The sequence below is a fragment of the Bufo bufo genome, chromosome 2 (genome assembly GCF_905171765.1).
Source record: "Bufo bufo chromosome 2, aBufBuf1.1, whole genome shotgun sequence".
In the NCBI taxonomy this organism is placed as follows: domain Eukaryota; kingdom Metazoa; phylum Chordata; class Amphibia; order Anura; family Bufonidae; genus Bufo; species Bufo bufo.
Window position 1 is genome coordinate 482,636,330 of NC_053390.1, and position 22,285 is coordinate 482,658,614.

Below are 22,285 nucleotides of genomic sequence, written 5' to 3' on the forward strand. Positions count from 1 at the left end.
AACTAATGTGCTGGGGTTGGGAAAACATATATGTACCCATACTAGAATCTGTCAAAGAAAGCGGTACTCACATATAACAGTCATTCCATCTGTAATCCATACAGTCAAAAGACTGAAAGTATTCCAGTGAGGGAATTTTTTTTATTTAAAAAAGGCCAAGTTAGTTTATCTGGCGTTCAATATACTAGATACAGTTAGGCCTGCGTTTCATACATCTGGAATTAGCAAACTAATGTGCTGGGGTTGGGAAAACATATATGTACCCATACTAGAATCTGTCAAAGAAAGCGGTACTCACATATAACAGTCATTCCATCTGTAATCCATACAGTCAAAAGACTGAAAGTATTCCAGTGAGGGAATTTTTTTTATTTAAAAAAGGCCAAGTTAGTTTATCTGGCGTTCAATATACTAGATACAGTTAGGCCTGCGTTTCATACATCTGGAATTAGCAAACTAATGTGCTGGGGTTGGGAAAACATATATGTACCCATACTAGAATCTGTCAAAGAAAGCGGTACTCACATATAACAGTCATTCCATCTGTAATCCATACAGTCAAAAGACTGAAAGTATTCCAGTGAGGGAATTTTTTTTATTTAAAAAAGGCCAAGTTAGTTTATCTGGCGTTCAATATACTAGATACAGTTAGGCCTGCGTTTCATACATCTGGAATTAGCAAACTAATGTGCTGGGGTTGGGAAAACATATATGTACCCATACTAGAATCTGTCAAAGAAAGCGGTACTCACATATAACAGTCATTCCATCTGTAATCCATACAGTCAAAAGACTGAAAGTATTCCAGTGAGGGAATTTTTTTTATTTAAAAAAGGCCAAGTTAGTTTATCTGGCGTTCAATATACTAGATACAGTTAGGCCTGCGTTTCATACATCTGGAATTAGCAAACTAATGTGCTGGGGTTGGGAAAACATATATGTACCCATACTAGAATCTGTCAAAGAAAGCGGTACTCACATATAACAGTCATTCCATCTGTAATCCATACAGTCAAAAGACTGAAAGTATTCCAGTGAGGGAATTTTTTTTATTTAAAAAAGGCCAAGTTAGTTTATCTGGCGTTCAATATACTAGATACAGTTAGGCCTGCGTTTCATACATCTGAAATTAGCAAACTAATGTGCTGGGGTTGGGAAAACATATATGTACCCATACTAGAATCTGTCAAAGAAAGCGGTACTCACATATAACAGTCATTCCATCTGTAATCCATACAGTCAAAAGACTGAAAGTATTCCAGTGAGGGAATTTTTTTTATTTAAAAAAGGCCAAGTTAGTTTATCTGGCGTTCAATATACTAGATACAGTTAGGCCTGCGTTTCATACATCTGGAATTAGCAAACTAATTTGCTGGGGTTGGGAAAACATATATGTACCCATACTAGAATCTGTCAAAGAAAGCGGTACTCACATATAACAGTCATTCCATCTGTAATCCATACAGTCAAAAGACTGAAAGTATTCCAGTGAGGGAATTTTTTTTTATTTAAAAAAGGCCAAGTTAGTTTATCTGGCGTTCAATATACTAGATACAGTTAGGCCTGCGTTTCATACATCTGGAATTAGCAAACTAATGTGCTGGGGTTGGGAAAACATATATGTACCCATACTAGAATCTGTCAAAGAAAGCGGTACTCACATATAACAGTCATTCCATCTGTAATCCATACAGTCAAAAGACTGAAAGTATTCCAGTGAGGGAATTTTTTTTATTTAAAAAAGGCCAAGTTAGTTTATCTGGCGTTCAATATACTAGATACAGTTAGGCCTGCGTTTCATACATCTGGAATTAGCAAACTAATGTGCTGGGGTTGGGAAAACATATATGTACCCATACTAGAATCTGTCAAAGAAAGCGGTACTCACATATAACAGTCATTCCATCTGTAATCCATACAGTCAAAAGACTGAAAGTATTCCAGTGAGGGAATTTTTTTTATTTAAAAAAGGCCAAGTTAGTTTATCTGGCGTTCAATATACTAGATACAGTTAGGCCTGCGTTTCATACATCTGGAATTAGCAAACTAATTTGCTGGGGTTGGGAAAACATATATGTACCCATACTAGAATCTGTCAAAGAAAGCGGTACTCACATATAACAGTCATTCCATCTGTAATCCATACAGTCAAAAGACTGAAAGTATTCCAGTGAGGGAATTTTTTTTATTTAAAAAAGGCCAAGTTAGTTTATCTGGCGTTCAATATACTAGATACAGTTAGGCCTGCGTTTCATACATCTGGAATTAGCAAACTAATGTGCTGGGGTTGGGAAAACATATATGTACCCATACTAGAATCTGTCAAAGAAAGCGGTACTCACATATAACAGTCATTCCATCTTTAATCCATACAGTCAAAAGACTGAAAGGATTCCAGTGAGGGAATTTTTTTTATTTAAAAAAGGCCAAGTTAGTTTATCTGGCGTTCAATATACTAGATACAGTTAGGCCTGCGTTTCATACATCTGGAATTAGCAAACTAATGTGCTGGGGTTGGGAAAACATATATGTACCCATACTAGAATCTGTCAAAGAAAGCGGTACTCACATATAACAGTCATTCCATCTGTAATCCATACAGTCAAAAGACTGAAAGTATTCCAGTGAGGGAATTTTTTTTATTTAAAAAAGGCCAAGTTAGTTTATCTGGCGTTCAATATACTAGATACAGTTAGGCCTGCGTTTCATACATCTGGAATTAGCAAACTAATGTGCTGGGGTTGGGAAAACATATATGTACCCATACTAGAATCTGTCAAAGAAAGCGGTACTCACATATAACAGTCATTCCATCTGTAATCCATACAGTCAAAAGACTGAAAGTATTCCAGTGAGGGAATTTTTTTTATTTAAAAAAGGCCAAGTTAGTTTATCTGGCGTTCAATATACTAGATACAGTTAGGCCTGCGTTTCATACATCTGGAATTAGCAAACTAATGTGCTGGGGTTGGGAAAACATATATGTACCCATACTAGAATCTGTCAAAGAAAGCGGTACTCACATATAACAGTCATTCCATCTGTAATCCATACAGTCAAAAGACTAAAAGTATTCCAGTGAGGGAATTTTTTTTATTTAAAAAAGGCCAAGTTAGTTTATCTGGCGTTCAATATACTAGATACAGTTAGGCCTGCGTTTCATACATCTGGAATTAGCAAACTAATTTGCTGGGGTTGGGAAAACATATATGTACCCATACTAGAATCTGTCAAAGAAAGCGGTACTCACATATAACAGTCATTCCATCTGTAATCCATACAGTCAAAAGACTGAAAGTATTCCAGTGAGGGAATTTTTTTTATTTAAAAAAGGCCAAGTTAGTTTATCTGGCGTTCAATATACTAGATACAGTTAGGCCTGCGTTTCATACATCTGGAATTAGCAAACTAATGTGCTGGGGTTGGGAAAACATATATGTACCCATACTAGAATCTGTCAAAGAAAGCGGTACTCACATATAACAGTCATTCCATCTGTAATCCATACAGTCAAAAGACTGAAAGTATTCCAGTGAGGGAATTTTTTTTATTTAAAAAAGGCCAAGTTAGTTTATCTGGCGTTCAATATACTAGATACAGTTAGGCCTGCGTTTCATACATCTGGAATTAGCAAACTAATGTGCTGGGGTTGGGAAAACATATATGTACCCATACTAGAATCTGTCAAAGAAAGCGGTACTCACATATAACAGTCATTCCATCTGTAATCCATACAGTCAAAAGACTGAAAGTATTCCAGTGAGGGAATTTTTTTTATTTAAAAAAGGCCAAGTTAGTTTATCTGGCGTTCAATATACTAGATACAGTTAGGCCTGCGTTTCATACATCTGGAATTAGCAAACTAATGTGCTGGGGTTGGGAAAACATATATGTACCCATACTAGAATCTGTCAAAGAAAGCGGTACTCACATATAACAGTCATTCCATCTGTAATCCATACAGTCAAAAGACTGAAAGTATTCCAGTGAGGGAATTTTTTTTATTTAAAAAAGGCCAAGTTAGTTTATCTGGCGTTCAATATACTAGATACAGTTAGGCCTGCGTTTCATACATCTGGAATTAGCAAACTAATGTGCTGGGGTTGGGAAAACATATATGTACCCATACTAGAATCTGTCAAAGAAAGCGGTACTCACATATAACAGTCATTCCATCTGTAATCCATACAGTCAAAAGACTGAAAGTATTCCAGTGAGGGAATTTTTTTTATTTAAAAAAGGCCTAGTTAGTTTATCTGGCGTTCAATATACTAGATACAGTTAGGCCTGCGTTTCATACATCTGGAATTAGCAAACTAATTTGCTGGGGTTGGGAAAACATATATGTACCCATACTAGAATCTGTCAAAGAAAGCGGTACTCACATATAACAGTCATTCCATCTGTAATCCATACAGTCAAAAGACTGAAAGTATTCCAGTGAGGGAATTTTTTTTATTTAAAAAAGGCCAAGTTAGTTTATCTGGCGTTCAATATACTAGATACAGTTAGGCCTGCGTTTCATACATCTGGAATTAGCAAACTAATGTGCTGGGGTTGGGAAAACATATATGTACCCATACTAGAATCTGTCAAAGAAAGCGGTACTCACATATAACAGTCATTCCATCTGTAATCCATACAGTCAAAAGACTGAAAGTATTCCAGTGAGGGAATTTTTTTTATTTAAAAAAGGCCAAGTTAGTTTATCTGGCGTTCAATATACTAGATACAGTTAGGCCTGCGTTTCATACATCTGGAATTAGCAAACTAATGTGCTGGGGTTGGGAAAACATATATGTACCCATACTAGAATCTGTCAAAGAAAGCGGTACTCACATATAACAGTCATTCCATCTGTAATCCATACAGTCAAAAGACTGAAAGTATTCCAGTGAGGGAATTTTTTTTATTTAAAAAAGGCCAAGTTAGTTTATCTGGCGTTCAATATACTAGATACAGTTAGGCCTGCGTTTCATACATCTGGAATTAGCAAACTAATGTGCTGGGGTTGGGAAAACATATATGTACCCATACTAGAATCTGTCAAAGAAAGCGGTACTCACATATAACAGTCATTCCATCTGTAATCCATATAGTCAAAAGACTGAAAGTATTCCAGTGAGGGAATTTTTTTTATTTAAAAAAGGCCAAGTTAGTTTATCTGGCGTTCAATATACTAGATACAGTTAGGCCTGCGTTTCATACATCTGGAATTAGCAAACTAATGTGCTGGGGTTGGGAAAACATATATGTACCCATACTAGAATCTGTCAAAGAAAGCGGTACTCACATATAACAGTCATTCCATCTGTAATCCATAGAGTCAAAAGACTGAAAGTATTCCAGTGAGGGAATTTTTTTTATTTAAAAAAGGCCAAGTTAGTTTATCTGGCGTTCAATATACTAGATACAGTTAGGCCTGCGTTTCATACATCTGGAATTAGCAAACTAATGTTCTGGGGTTGGGAAAACATATATGTACCCATACTAGAATCTGTCAAAGAAAGCGGTACTCACATATAACAGTCATTCCATCTGTAATCCATACAGTCAAAAGACTGAAAGTATTCCAGTGAGGGGATTTTGCTTATAAAAAATAATATATTTCATTGTGGTGCGAGTTGAATCGCAACAATGAAGAAAAATACTATTAAGGGACGAGGACGCGGTCGTGGTGGTGTCCGTGGAGCCTCTGTTGCTGGTAGAGGACGTGGCCGTTCGGCCCCAGGCGCACACAGTAGGGAACGAACTCCCTCAACTAGCCGGCAGAATGTACCGCAATATCTCGTGGGGCACAATGCCGTTCTTAGGATGGTAAGGCCTGAGCAGGTACAGGCATTAATCGATTGGGTGGCCGACAGTGCTTCCAGCACGTTCACCACATGGTCTTCCACCCAGTCTTCTGCGGAAAGCGCACAGGTGGCACCTGAAAACCAAGCCCATCAGTCTGTCACATCACCCCCAAGCATATCAGGGAAACGGTCTGAGCCACAAGTTATGCAGCAGTCTCTTCTTCTGTTTGAAGACTCTGCTTCCAGGGTTTCCCAGGGGCGTCCACCTAGCCCTTCCCCAGTGGAGGAAGACATACCATGCACTGACGCACAACCACTTATGTCTCCAGATGAAGAGGACATGGGAATACCACCACAGCAGAGTCACCGACTTTCTGATGATGACGAAACACAGGTGCCCACTGCCGCGTCTTTTTGCAGTGTGCAGACTGAACAGGAGGAGGTCAGGGAGGGAGACTGGGTGGAAGACGATGCAGAGGACGATGAGGTCTTAGACCCCACATGGACTGAAGGTCGTGGCGATGACTTTCACAGTTCAGAGGAAGAGGTAGTGGTGAGACCGAGACAACAGCGAAGCCAAAGAGGGAGCAGGGGGCCAAAGCAGACGAGCCGCCGCCCCCAGAGTTCGCCTGCTACTGGACATCGCCAACAGGGACCCAGCCCCACAAAGGCAGCTTCAAAGAGTTCCCTGGCATGGCACTTCTTTAAACAATGTCCTACCGACAAGACCCGAGTGACTTGCACGCTCTGCCATCAGAGCCTGAGGCGAGGCATTAACGTTCTGAACCTCAGCACAACCTGCATGACCAGGCATCTACATGCAAAGCATGAACTGCAGTGGGGTACACACCTTAAAAACCAGGCACTCGCTGAGGCTCCCCCTGCTCCCTCTACCGCTGCTGCCTCGGCTTCCGCCTCGAGAGGAATGTTGCCACCTGCCGAGCAGCAAACAGAGGATGTGCCACCGACACCACCACCACCGCCACCGTCAACTAGCGTCTCCACTATATCACACAGCAGCGTTCAGCTCTCAATATCTCAAACCTTAGAGAGGAAGCGCAAATTCCCCCCGAGTCACCCTCGAGCCCTTGGCCTGAACGCCAGCATTTCTAAACTGCTGGCCTTTGAAATGCTGTCATTCCGGCTGGTGGACACAGACAGCTTCAAACAGCTGATGGCCATGGCTGTCCCGCAGTATGTGGTTCCCAGCCGCCACTACTTCTCCAAGACAGCCGTGCCTTCCCTGCACATGCAAGTGTCCGATAAAATCAAGTGTGCACTGCGCAACGCCATTTGTGGCAAGGTCCACCTAACCACAGATACGTGGACCAGTAAGCACGGCCAGGGACGCTATATCTCACTAACTGCACACTGGATGAATGTAGTGGCGGCTGGGCCCCCGGCGGACAGTTCCTTGGCGCACGTCCTTCCGCCCCCTAGGATCGCAGGGCATCATTCTCTGCCTCCTGTAGCCTCCTCCTCCTACTCGGCTTCCTCCTCCACTGCTTCCACCAGCTCATCCGGTCAGCCACACACCTTCACCACCAACTTCAGCACAGCCCGGGGTAAACGTCAGCAGGCCATTCTGAAACTCATATGTTTGGGGGACAGGCCCCACAGCGCAAAGGAGTTGTGGCGGGGTATTGAACAACAGACCGACGAGTGGTTTCTGCCGGTGGGCCTCAAGCCAGGCCTGGTGGTATGCGATAATGGGCGAAATCTCGTGGCAGCTCTGGGACTAGCCGGTTTGACGCACATCCCTTGCCTGGCGCATGTGCTGAACTTGGTGGTGCAGAGGTTCATTCACCACTACCCCAACATGTCAGAGCTGCTGCATAAAGTGCGGGCCGTCTGTGCGCGCTTCCGCCGTTCACATCCTGCCGCTGCTCGCCTGTCTGCGCTACAGCGGAACTTCGGCCTTCCCGCTCACCGCCTCATATGCGACGTGCCCACCCGGTGGAACTCCACCTTGCACATGCTGGAGAGACTGTGCGAGCAGCAGCAGGCCATAGTGGAGTTTCAGCTGCAGCACGCTCGCGTCAGTCGTACTGCCGAACAGCACCACTTCACCACCAATGATTGGGCCTCCATGCGAGACCTGTGTGCCCTGCTGCGCTGTTTCGAGTACTCCACCAACATGGCCAGTGGCGATGACACTGTTATCAGCGTTACAATACCACTTCTATGTCTCCTTGAGAAAACACTTAGGGCAATGATGTTAGAGGAGGTGGCCCAGGTGGAGGAGGATGAGGGCTCGTTTCTAACACTTTCGGGCCAGTCTGTTCGAAGTGGCTCAGAGGGAGGTTTGTTTAAGCAGCAGAGGACAGGTTCACAAGTCGCCAGCCAAGGCACTGTACTGGAGGACGAGGAGGATGAGGAGGAGGAGGTGGAGGGGGACGAGGATGATGCAAGTTCACAGCGGGGTGGCAGCCCAGGCCCATCACTGGTGCGTGGCTGGGGGGATACGGTGGACGATGACGATACGCCTCCCACAGAGGACAGCTTGTCCTTACCCATGGGTAGCCTGGCCCACATGAGCGAATATATGCTCCAATGCCTGCGCAACGACAGCAGAGTTGCCCACGTTTTAACGTGTGCAGACTACTGGGTGGCCACCCTGCTGGATCCCCGGTATAAAGACAATGTGCCCACTTTAATTCCTGAACTGGAGCGCGACCGTAAGATGCGCGAGTACAAGCGCACGCTGATAGAGGCGCTCTTGAGAGCATTCCCACATGTCACAGGGGAACAGGTGGAAGGTGAAGGCAGAGGAGTGGCAAGAGGTCGCCAACGCAGCTGTGTCACGGCCAGCTCATCTGAGGGCAGGGTTAGCATGGCAGAAATGTGGAAAAGTTTTGTCTCCACGCCACAGCTATCTGCACCGACACCTGATACGGAACGTGTTAGCAGGAGGCAGCATTTCACTAACATGGTTGAACAGTATGTCTGCACACCCCTCCACATCCTGACGGATGGTTCGGCCCCATTCAACTACTGGGTTTCGAAATTGTCCACGTGGCCAGAGTTAGCATGTTATGCCTTGGAGGTGCTTTCCTGCCCGGCGGCCAGCGTTTTATCTGAACGCGTATTCAGCACGGCAGGGGGCGTCATTACTGACAAGCGCAGCCGCCTGTCCACAGCCAACGTGGACAAGCTGACCTTCATAAAGATGAACCAGGCATGGATCCCACAGGACCTGTCCCTCCCTTGTGCAGAGTAGTCCTTATTAACTGCCTAAAACATGTCTTGTTGTGCTACGGGCCACTTCTTTATTTGATACAAATTTTATGAAACCCACAGTTGAATGAAACTCTTCTCTGTCTGGGCGCCGGGGCCTAACCAGATGAAAGTGGCCGGTTAAACTAACGGGTGACATGAAGCCATAACCTCTGCCATGCTACCTCTGTCTTCTGTCTGGGTGCTGAGGCCTAAGTCAAATAAAGCGGTCTTCTGCTGTGCTGGGGGATATGAAGCTAATCTCTGACCTCTCTCCTCTGTCTGGGTCCAAAGGCCTAAATCACTGAAAGAGGCCTTCTCCTGTGGTGTGTGATATGATGCCAGAATATGTGCTGTGGGGCCTCTCTCCTCTTCCTGGGTGCAGGGGTCAAATAAACTAAATTGTGGCCTACTCCTGTGGTGGCTGATATGATGCCAGAATATGTGCTGTGGTGCCTCTCTCCTCTTCCTGGGTGCAGGGGTCAAAGTAACTAAATGGTGGCTTCTCCTGTGGTGGCTGATATGATGCCAGAATATGTGCTGTGGGGCCTCTCTCCTCTTCCTGGGTGCAGGGGTCAAAGTAACTCAATGGTGGCTTCTCCTGTGGTGGCTGATATGATGCCAGAATATGTGCTGTGGTGCCTCTCTCCTCTGTCTGGGTCCAAAAGCCTAAATCACTGAAAGAGGCCTTCTCCTGTGGTGTGTGATATGATGCCTGAATATGTGCTGTGGTGCCTCTCTCCTCTTCCTGGGTGCGGGGGTCAAAGTAACTCAATGGTGGCTTCTCCTGTGGTGGCTGATATGATGCCAGAATATGTGCTGTGGTGCCTCTCTCCTCTTCCTGGGTGCAGGGGTCAAAGTAACTAAATGGTGGCTTCTCCTGTGGTGGCTGATATGATGCCAGAATATGTGCTGTGGGGCCTCTCTCCTCTTCCTGGGTGCAGGGGTCAAAGTAACTAAATGGTGGCTTCTCCTGTGGTGGCTGATATGATGCCAGAATATGTGCTGTGGGGCCTCTCTCCTCTTCCTGGGTGCAGGGGTCAAAGTAACTCAATGGTGGCTTCTCCTGTGGTGGTTAGTATGATGCCAGAATATGTGCTGTGGGGCCTCTCTCCTCTTCCTGGGTGCAGGGGTCAAAGTAACTCAATCGTGGCTTCTCCTGTGGTGGCTGATATGATGCCAGAATATGTGCTGTGGTGCCTCTCTCCTCTGTCTGGGTCCAAAGGCCTAAATCACTGAAAGAGGCCTTCTCCTGTGGTGTGTGATATGATGCCAGAATATGTGCTGTGGTGCCTCTCTCCTCTTCCTGGGTGCGGGGGTCAAAGTAACTCAATGGTGGCTTCTCCTGTGGTGGCTGATATGATGCCAGAATATGTGCTGTGGGGCCTCTCTCCTCTTCCTGGGTGCAGGGGTCAAAGTAACTCAATGGTGGCTTCTCCTGTGCTGATTGATATAAAGCTGATGGTTGTGCCATCTGACATGGTTGCCAGGGTCTGATTCAATGGGGGCCTACTCCTGTGGTGGGTGATCTAAATGCCTGATTCTCTGCTGTGAAACCTCTCTCCTCCGTCTGGGTGTAGGGGTCAAAGTCTTTCAAAGTCGCCTTCTCCTGTGCTGATTGATATGAAGCTGATGGTTGTGCCATCTGACATGGTTGCCGGGGTCCCATTAAATTGTGGCCTACTCCTGTGGTGGTTGATATGATGCCTGATTCTCTGATGTGGAACCTCTCTCCTCTGTTTGGGTGAAGGGGTCAAAGTAACTAAATGGTGGCTTCTCCTGTGGTGGCTGATATGATGCCAGAATATGTGCTGTGGGGCCTCTCTCCTCTTCCTGGGTGCAGGGGTCAAAGTAACTCAATGGTGGCTTCTCCTGTGGTGGCTGATATGATGCCAAAATATGTGCTGTGGTGCCTCTCTCCTCTTCCTGGGTGCGGGGGTCAAAGTAACTCAATGGTGGCTTCTCCTGTGGTGGCTGATATGATGCCAGAATATGTGCTGTGGTGCCTCTCTCCTCTTCCTGGGTGCGGGGGTCAAAGTAACTCAATGGTGGCTTCTCCTGTGGTGGCTGATATGATGCCAGAATATGTGCTGTGGTGCCTCTCTCCTCTTCCTGGGTGCAGGGGTCAAAGTAACTAAATGGTGGCTTCTCCTGTGGTGGTTGATATGATGCCTGATTCTCTGCTGTGAAACCTCTCTCCTCCATCTGGGTGTAGGGGTCAAAGTCTTTCAAAGTCGCCTTCTCCTGTGCTGATTGATATAAAGCTGATGGTTGTGCCATCTGACATGGTTGCCAGGGTCTGATTCAATGGGGGCCTACTCCTGTGGTGGGTGATCTAAATGCCTGATTCTCTGCTGTGAAACCTCTCTCCTCCGTCTGGGTGTAGGGGTCAAAGTCTTTCAAAGTCGCCTTCTCCTGTGCTGATTGATATGAAGCTGATGGTTGTGCCATCTGACATGGTTGCCGGGGTCCCATTAAATTGTGGCCTACTCCTGTGGTGGTTGATATGATGCCTGATTCTCTGATGTGGAACCTCTCTCCTCTGTTTGGGTGAAGGGGTCAAAGTAACTAAATGGTGGCTTCTCCTGTGGTGGCTGATATGATGCCAGAATATGTGCTGTGGGGCCTCTCTCCTCTTCCTGGGTGCAGGGGTCAAAGTAACTCAATGGTGGCTTCTCCTGTGGTGGCTGATATGATGCCAAAATATGTGCTGTGGTGCCTCTCTCCTCTTCCTGGGTGCGGGGGTCAAAGTAACTCAATGGTGGCTTCTCCTGTGGTGACTGATATGATGCCAGAATATGTGCTGTGGTGCCTCTCTCCTCTTCCTGGGTGCGGGGGTCAAAGTAACTCAATGGTGGCTTCTCCTGTGGTGGCTGATATGATGCCAGAATATGTGCTGTGGTGCCTCTCTCCTCTTCCTGGGTGCAGGGGTCAAAGTAACTAAATGGTGGCTTCTCCTGTGGTGGTTGATATGATGCCTGATTCTCTGCTGTGAAACCTCTCTCCTCCATCTGGGTGTAGGGGTCAAAGTCTTTCAAAGTCGCCTTCTCCTGTGCTGATTGATATAAAGCTGATGGTTGTGCCATCTGACATGGTTGCCAGGGTCTGATTCAATGGGGGCCTACTCCTGTGGTGGGTGATCTAAATGCCTGATTCTCTGCTGTGAAACCTCTCTCCTCCGTCTGGGTGTAGGGGTCAAAGTCTTTCAAAGTCGCCTTCTCCTGTGCTGATTGATATGAAGCTGATGGTTGTGCCATCTGACATGGTTGCCGGGGTCCCATTAAATTGGGGCCTACTCCTGTGGTGGGTGATCTAAATGCCTGATTCTCTGCTTTGAAACCTCTCTCCTCCGTCCGGGTGTAGGGGTCAAAGTCTGTCAAAGTCGCCTTCTCCTGTGCTGATTGATATAAAGCTTATGCTTGTGCCATCTGACATGGTTGCCGGGGTCTGATTCAATGGTGGCCTACTCCTGTGGTGGGTGATCTAAATGCCTGATTCTCTGCTGTGTAACCTCTCTCCTCCGTCTGGGTGTAGGGGTCAAAGTAACTAAATGGTGGCCTACTCCTGTGGTGGGTGATATGATGCCTGGTTCTCTGCTGTGGGACCTCTCTCCTTTGTCTGGGTGCTGTGGTCAAAATAATAGTAAGTGACCTTCTCCATTGGTGGGTGACTTGAAGCCTGATTCTGTGCTATGGGACCTCACTCCAATTAATATTGTTTAATTTTTATTTATTTTATGTTAACTCATCATTTCCCTATCTACATTTGTTTGCAGGGGATTTAACTACATTTTGCTGCCTTTTGCAGCCCTCTAGCCCTTTCCGGGTGTGTTTTACAGCCTTTTTAGTGCCCAAAAGTTCGGGTCCCCATTGACTTCTATGGGGTTCGGGTTCGGGATGAAGTTCGGGTCGAGTTCGGATCCCGAACCCAAACATTTTTCGAAAGTTCGGCCGAACTCGTCGAACCCGAACATCCAGGTGTTCGCTCAACTCTAGTCCCTATAAGTCTGCTACTGCTGCAAGGAGGGCCTTATTTACCCTGAAATGTAGACCTAATCAAAGTCCCAGGGAATTTTTGTCAGTCCTCAAAAATGCCTATAGTTTGTCCGAAAAAGATCCCAATTTTGAAGGTAGTGAATTCATCCAGTTATTTTATGACGCTTTGCCCAATAAAATAAAATTTATTTTGGCCAGGGATTACCATCCTAGAAAAACTTTGGATTGGTTACTCACCGAGAGTACAACTCTGTATGCTGCAATACAAAATTGTGATGAGTCTCCTGATAGAAAATTCAAAAGAGCAACTGAGGAAATAGCAGAAACTCACATAAAAAGAGATCAGGGAAAATTTGAGAGCCCTAAAAGGAGTTATGTTGAAGTGTTGAAAACTCCTAGACCTTCCCAGCCAAATAAAATTCAGCATAGGCCAGATGGGAATAAGGGTCCAAATGTTGCTGAAAAGAACCCAAACCACCAGAAGGAGTTTAGAAATAGACGGTTCCCTCCTTTTCAACGATATCAAAATAATTATTATAGGGGATATCAGCGTAGACCAGAAAGGGCTCAAAGTGGTTCTGAGTCAGACGGTTCTGGGAGGTCACAATCATATCGGTCCCAAAATCAATCTCCCAAAGATTATGGGAGAAAGAAAAGTAACCTATATGATCGAATGGATCAAATCCAAAATCAGTTTGGTCTGTTAATGCAGCGGATGGAGGAATTATCTAAAACCATCACTGCTAACCCTAAAAATCCTTTTTTAGGGGTAACCCCTCCTGTAGAGAGTCCTCCCCAAATATAAAGGGGGAGAAGCGGGTAAGTATGTCAAATGTTGCAGAGGTTGATGACTTAAATGTATGTGAAATGGAGCAATCTAATGTAATTGTCTTTCCCCATAAAAGGAATTTAACCCTTACAAAGCCACATGGCAAGGGGGAGGGGAAACCTGTTTGTTCTGTCTTACAGCACACAAATTCTTCAGCTGCACAGATGAAGGTATATGATCCTGCTAATAAAAGGAAGGAGGTGGAGTCAAGGACAAGTATAAATGCCAAGCAGGAAAATAATTTCAATAATCATTCCAAATATCTTTGTTCCATACAGGAAATAAAAAATAGATATTATATGAAAGTTGAATTATTTGATAATTTCTCACCAATTATAGCCTTGATAGATACAGGTAGCCAAGCAACTTTATTATCTTTAAAGTACTTCCAAAAATTGCAGGATGTATCTTCTAACAGGTATAAGTTAAAAAGTTTTAATGCTAACCTGGTAAGTGTCTCAGGCAATGCCCTCAAGGTTTTAGGTAAAGCTTGGCTGGATTTTAAAGTAGGAAACAAAGTAATTAGCCATCCTACATTGATTGTGGATATGCCCATTGATAGATTAATTATTGGCATCGATTTCCTGAAAAGATTAAGCCCAGTTATTGATTTTGTTAATAAGGTGATATGGTCTCAAGTGAGGATGCCCATTAATTATGAGCAATCACAATCCTATCACAATAGGCATAACTGCCATGTGATAGAGGAAAGGCCGGATTCCATTGAGGTACATTTCCGAAATAGCCAAGTCCCTGATGTCTCTTTCCTGCAAACCTCTCCAAATTCCACTATAGGTGAACAGGAAGATAACACCATATGTGTGTCTCCTGAACGAGTAAAAGATGTCTGTTTGGAAGGGGATGTTCTTACAATCCACCTACACCCAGAAAATACTGACCCTACTGAGTTTAATGGTCACAAACAATTCCTAGTGGGAATGGAAAAGGTGGGTGATGAGATGTTCTTCCCAGTACAGGTGAATGACTTAGGAAGAACTAAGAGGGCTAAATTAGATTTGCGCCATGAAAATAGTTATATTAGTAGGGATCTACTAAATCAAGTGGCCCATTCTAAAGTGATTCGATATCCAAATCCACAGGATAATTGGATACATGACTTGGATAATAATTCTGATAATCATAATATAATTGCAAAATGTATATTAACCATTTCTATTGCAGGAAAATCGGCTACTCATTTATTCCTGGTGCTTGATGAGCCCAGATATCCTATGTACATTGGCAACGATATTTTACATCGTTTTGCTATCCATGTGGATATAGTGAATTCCACGTTGTGGACAAGATTAAAAGGGAATCCTGATGGTTTTATGGATGAACTTGAAGCACTCAAGTAATCCCAGATACTGCCTTATGCAGTTAATGTATTAGTGCCACGAGATATAATAATCCCTTCAGGTACTAGTAATTTCCTGTTACCCATTCAGGTGTCAAAAGGCCAAAAATTTAAGAATTGTGATGCATTGATATGCCTATCAAACAGAATGCAACAATTAGGTATTTCAGTAAATCATACCCCTATGGTGAATTTACAAACCTTCAAAACCCAAATAATTGTGAATAATGGTATGCCAAATGAAGTCCATTTGTCTAAAGACACTATCATTGGTATGGCATTAGATTCAGATTATTATACGTTTGGGTTTCAGAATGTAATTATTGGCCTAATACCTGAATCGTATCTAACAGAAGAACAATTGGTTGAACAAACATTTTATTCTTCTCCTGAAGGATTGTTCACCATTAGTTCAGTATATCCTTTTAATCTTGAAGAATGTACGTGCAAGGTAGAGGAATCCTCCCTTATCTTTGATCATACAATCAATGAGCAGGAAGCCCAGGAATATCATGAGTTTGCTGAAAAAGCAGGTAAGTCAAATCATGACCTCACTGACAGGTTGGAGGAAACCTATGAAATAGGTCAACCAGAAGTTTTCCCAGGGTTTATGGAAATGGTACAGCAACAAATCTCATTAGCTGATGGATGCTCCAATGACCCAGAGCGACAACAACTAAAGGAAGTTCTCCTAGAATTCAAGGATATCTTTGCTAAAGATTCCTTTGATTGTGGTCTGACTGACATACACATTGCCAGGATTCAGACTGATCCTGAGGCACCTCCCGTTTATATCAAGCAATATCGTCTTCCACTAGCTTGTTACGACTCGCTAGCGGAAATAATTCGTAATCTCAAAGAGAGAGGTATTATAAGACCAGTGCACAGTTCTTATAATAATCCTATTCTTGGAATTCTTAAACCGAATGGTCAATGGCGTTTATGTGCTGATCTTCGTCAGCTAAATAAACGTGTATATATGTCCGGCTGGCCCGTGCCATATATAGACCAATGCTTGGTACAAATGCAAGGCACTAGGATCTTTACCACCTTAGATTGCGCTCAGGGATATTGGACCATCAAAGTGAGTCCTGAAGACCAATACAAATTGGCCTTTACTTTTGGTAAAGAACAGTTTGCCTGGACTAGACTACCGTTTGGGTACATAAATTCAGGTCATGAATTTGCGGTGTTTTTACATAAGGCTATGCCTGATGCCACCGAAAGAGGAAACTTAACTTATGTAGATGACATTTTGATGAAAAGTACTTCATTTGACCAGCATATCCAAGACATTAGACATGTACTGAATCAGTTGAAAGAGGCAGGTGTGAAAATTTCTTTACAGAAAGCCCAGTGGTGTCGAACCAAGGTAAATTTCCTTGGACATGAGGTTACCTGTGAAGGCCTGAATCCCCAGAAGAAAAAGGTGGAGGCTGTGATGAAATCTAAAACGCCCACCAATATCAGTGAACTAAGGTCATTCCTGGGAATGATGAATTACTCCCGTAAATTCATTGATAACTATGCAGAGATCAGTAAACCGTTGCTGACATTGTTAAAGAAAGGTGTACCCTGGACATGGGGGGAGGATCAGGAAAAAGCTATGTCTGAGCTTAAAAGGAGACTCACCCAAGCCCCATGTCTAGCTTATCCAGAGGGGGGTAAACCCTTTTATCTGGAAACTGGTTTTACGAATCTTAGTATTAGTGCTGTCCTATGCCAAAAACAGCATAAATTGCATAAAGTTATAGATTATGCAAGTAAATCCCTGTCACCAGTCGAAATAAAGTTTAGTGACTGTGAAAAAGCTTTACTGGCCACAATCTGGGCACTTCAAAACTTTAGAAGTTTTGTACAGGGTGAGAAAATCATTGTTGAAACGGCCCATCAACCCCTACAATATCTACAGAGTGATAAAATTAGGGATGGTAACTTGTCTAACAGCAGGATCACTGCTTGGACATTGTCTTTACAAGGATGGCCGTTGGAGGTTCGGTACAAGCAAAATAAAAAGTGTCCAGTAGCCCAAGGACTTGCTGAACTGCATAATTGCGCAGCTCCTTCTCATTCAGAAGAGCTGATAGATGATTTTCTAGAGGAACAAAAATCTTCCCCTTACAAAGTGTATGATGAAGACTATTGCTCTCTACTCCCCTGTGCGTACATAGATGGTTGTGCTTACCACACCACTATAGAGGACAAAAGAAAACTAGTGGCAGGAATTGGCATTACTTGGATAGATGAATGCCCGAGTATTTCAATAGGTTACAGTATTGGTGCTAAGAGTAGCCAGGTAGCCGAATTAGCAGCTGTCTACCAAACTGTTAAAATTGCTATAGAGCACAACAGGCTAAGGCCCAAACTGAAAATAGTGTAGTTCAATGGAGCCAAGAATCTTCTAGTGAGGATCTGATCAAAAGCCAGAAGGAAGATCTTATATTGGGAATCTTCTATAAGCATATTGAGGATCCTAATAATAATCCCATATCGGAGGATAATTATACCCAAAAAGAAGACCTCCGATTACTTATGAAATCCAAATCCCAATTTAGTATTCAGGATGGGTTATTAATGAGAACCTCTAAAAATGGTATTCAGCAGTGGGTAGTTCCTACTACATTTAGAGGTTTAATGTTACAGCATGCCCATGATGCCCCTACAGCTGGTCATCGTGGAGAGAAGATTACATATCATATGTTAAAGGATGTCCAGAGTTATTGTCAAGGTTGTTTGGTATGTGCGCAATTTCAACCTCAAGGTCCTAAACATTGTGCTCCACTTCAGAAGAAAGGTTTTCCATTACCCTGGTCTGACATCCAAATCGATTTTATTGGTCCTGTTACCCGGTCATCCCGAGGGAATAAATACATGTTGACCGTCACTTGTGTGTTTACAAAATGGGTAGAGTGTCTACCGGCCCATAATAACACAGCCGAGACCTGCGCATTTTTGTTGATTAACCATGTATTTTCCAGATTTGGGTTACCGTTAAGGATTGATTCAGACCGTGGATCACACTTTGTAAGTGAGGTAATGGTGAAGATGTGGAAGATGTTGGGTGTGAAGTGAAAATTACACATTGCTTATCGTCCAGCATCTAGCGGATCTGTTGAGCGCTATAACCAGTCTATTGTCAACATCCTTAAGAAATATGTTAAGGAGTCAGGTAAAGACTGGGATATAAGGTTACCATTAGTACTCATGGCCATTAGAGCTACTCCAAGCACGGCTCTACCCAGATGTCACCTTTTGAGCTGATGACGGGGAGAAGAATGGTACTTCCTCAACATCTGTTGTATCGCACATCAGATCATAACCTGATTAATGCAGCCACGACACATCAGTATGTGGAGGACCTTCGTAAGTATCTTCAACACGCGTTTGCTTTCGCGCAGAAGAATCTTGAGAAAGCCGCCGTAAGTAACAAAACTTATTACGATTTGAAAACTACCAAAAAGGAATATGAGGTAGGAGATAGAGTGTATCTCTATAACTTTGCCCGGGATCGGGTAAAAGAAAGAAAATTTCTCCCATCATGGAGAGGTCCATATGATGTAATTGATAAAATATCACCTATAGTTTATAAGGTGAAAATTAATACCAAAGATGGTTTCATCGAGAAATGGGTCCATGTAAATCAATTACGAGTATGTCATCCGAGATCACAACTGAGAATCATAGAAGATAATGCTGAATAAGAGAATAGATAAGGATTGCGTTAATCTGGTTTCTCTCAGTTCACAGATGTTCCGATTCTAGTGTTTCCTTGCAAAGCATTTTTACATAGCAACGCTAGGGAAACTGTATATCTCGAAAGATTAAAGAATATGTATTCATACTTTCATTTTCTTTTATAGAAAAAGGACGGGCGGAACCAGACGTGATTCCTGGCGATGATGTTGACAACAAAGATACAGATATCGTGAGGATGGTGTTGATCCGAGAGGTCCAATTGGAGACGGAACTAATCATCAACCCGAATCTATAGCCGTGTTTCAGATGTCCCAAGATTGGGAATGATGGCAAAGAAGATTTTACTTCAAGAATCTTTGTGAAATTGGATCCAAGGACATTCATTGGATGAAGATACCGGATATCACCATTTTAGGTTGGGAAAGGAACCAAATTGGTACATTATGCATGAGAACATAGTCACAGCAATAATGGCATGATTGGTGCCAAGTTTTGCATTTTCTTACATGCTAAAACCATTGGACACAGGATCTCTGTGACAATATACTTTTCCGGGATTGACTTTATGATGCGACGGATAAAATATTGATGGACATGAAAATTCTTCCGACCTTCTCCCAGTTAGGTCTTCAGGGGATCCTTGACTAACGTGGGAAGAAGGGGGGGGATTTGTCAGAACTATTGGGTATAAATAAAGTCTATAAGTATAAGGCCTATATAAGATATCTGAACATGAGCCTAAAGAACAACCATTTTGTCTTATTTTAAGAGGGCAGAGTGAGTTCAAGATTTTAACTCAGAATTACTAACCTAAGATTAACAATCTGTACCAAGGTGTTTACCCAAGTCTGTTTTTAGTAATTGCCTAGATAAGACAATGTATTAGACATATGCTGAGTCTTGATGATTTTCAGTGTATAGAAAGACTCTAATCTTTCTTTGGGGTTTTTATATTAAGCAATGTATGAGTAGATTGATTTTATATCATCAATTTAAATACGTGTGTTGTACTGTATATATAAGAGTGTGGTCCTTATAGATATATTCAGTTTTAAGGTTAGAAATTACTCTGTCATTTTTTGTAGAATTTCTCTCAGTGTGAAACTCAAGTAAATTATTTCTTTGCTTGAGGTTTTCTTGTATGGAGAAATGTATACACAGGTGACCATAAACAAACCTTGTCTTTTCCCCAGAACAATGACTTGAGTATGGTCATGTGTATCTTGATTTAATTAGGTCTGGTCAAAAGATTAAGGGATATGCGAGGTGTTTGACCAGATACAAAAGTCATTGTCTATTCAATATCTCCTCAAGGTTGTGTCTGAAACCTTAGTTAAAGTTATCATTAGTAAATGAATAAGAGAACTAATAATATGCCTTGATTTTGTATGGAGTACTAGTGCCATCTAGTGTTAGGGTAACCTAAAGATCTCGGGTGTATTTTCCCTAGAGGGAGGTTCTATTGGTTATAAGTGAGGTCACTAGTTAATGATAAAGCTTGGCCAAGCCCTTTCTAAGATAGGATAAAAAGATGGTCTGAGCTGACAGAAAGGATCCATCCATCCATCCATCTATCTATCTCTGGAGCTCTCTCTCTAACTATCATCATCAAGGGACGATCATCAAGGGAAAAGACCAGATCCAGCCCTGACCACCTTTTCAGTCATTGGAGGCAGCCATCTTAGAACCATTGAAACTGATTTCTGCTAGCTGACATTTTGGGTATAGTATAACCTTACCTATATTTTATAGGATAATTAATTAATATAATACATATCTATATATATTCAATTAACCATACCTTGCGTATAGTCTCTGTTTTGGAATAAGATTGGGGTGTACCTGCAGCATCATCCTGAAAATTAATCCAATACAGGGAGATTAAAAATATACTGGTGAAAACACGGTATTATCTCCAAGGAACTGAATTTAGTTCTAGACCGGTACGGTTGATTATATATGTATAAATATCTGTATAGATTAAAGATAAACCAGATTTGGGTTTAATCGGACATTTGTCGGCTGAGAGAAATCAAGTACTAAATTGATTTAAAATATAATTGAGGGGTATCATTATAAGAAGGCATAATTGTGTAGATATATATTCCTAATTATTTTTGACTTTCTCACTATTTTGCATATCATTGATTGAATTTTATTATCACCAATTTTATTATATATTATTTTGTACTAAAATTTGTATTAATAAATTACATATATATTTTGTTTGTAACTGTCACTACCAGAGCTTTGGGACGTTCTCACAGCTCTGTTTCTCCACCCCTGTGATGATGTCACTACTAGAGCTGGGAGGAGTTCTCACTACTCTGTTTACTTTTGGTTTCTTTCACCACAGCTGTTTTTCATGTGTTTGATTTCCCTCTCTTTATATACCCCCTCCTCCTATGATAGGATGTGGATTATAGTTCTCACTTCAGTTGTAGCTCTTGCTTTAGTTTCTTCACTTGTAGCTATCAGTTCACTGGACCTGTGTTCTGCTGCAGCTAGCACTCCGGATATTGCCAGCCTGTCCTTGGATCCGTCTTCTCTGCGGCTGCAACACCTCCAGCTAAGTGTGCAGACATTGTTGTGTTCCTGTTTGTTTTCTGACTGGATCTGAGGTGGCCACGGTTCCCTCCATATACTGAGTAGGGCACTGGTGGCCGTGCCCCTTCCACTATTGTAGGGGTTACAGGGGTCATTAGTCTTAGGCACGTGGGCATGCCTCGTTCCGCCATTTGGATCCGGGCATGTGCTTTAGCAGAATAGGGAGAGCGTTGAGGGTCGGACAGGGGTCACCCTTTATCCTCCCTAGTTCTGGGTCCAGTCAGTAGCTCTGTACTGTGTAGTTCTATTGTTGCTCACATACATCCGTGACATTATAATCCACCAAAACCGTCCTTTTTTGACATGGATCCGCTTTCTGACCTGTTTGACCGCATGCAGGGTCTTTCTTTGGAAGTAGCGGATCTCCGTCAATCTATGACCCAGCTTCAAGCATTGGGCCCTGCTCCGGCTCATGGAGTCTGTTGCGAGCCAAAGGTCTCACTTCCGGAGACGTTCTCCGGGGGCAGTGAGAATTTTGTTCGTTTCAGAGAGGCATGCAAACTCCATTTTTGCTTGTGTCCTCACTCTTCTGGTAATCAGGAGCAGAGGGTGAAGATTGTCATTTCCCTGCTCAGGGGTAATGCTCAGACTTGGGCTTTTTCGCTGCCATCAGGGGATCCCTCCCTTCGATCCGTGGAGGGATTTTTTGTGGCCCTGGGGCAGATTTATGATGACCCGGATCGTGTTGCTCTGGCCGAATCTAACCTACGTGTTTTATGCCAGAACAAACGGTCTGCGGAGCTTTATTGTTCTGAATTTCGGAGATGGGCAGCTGATTCGGGTTGGAATG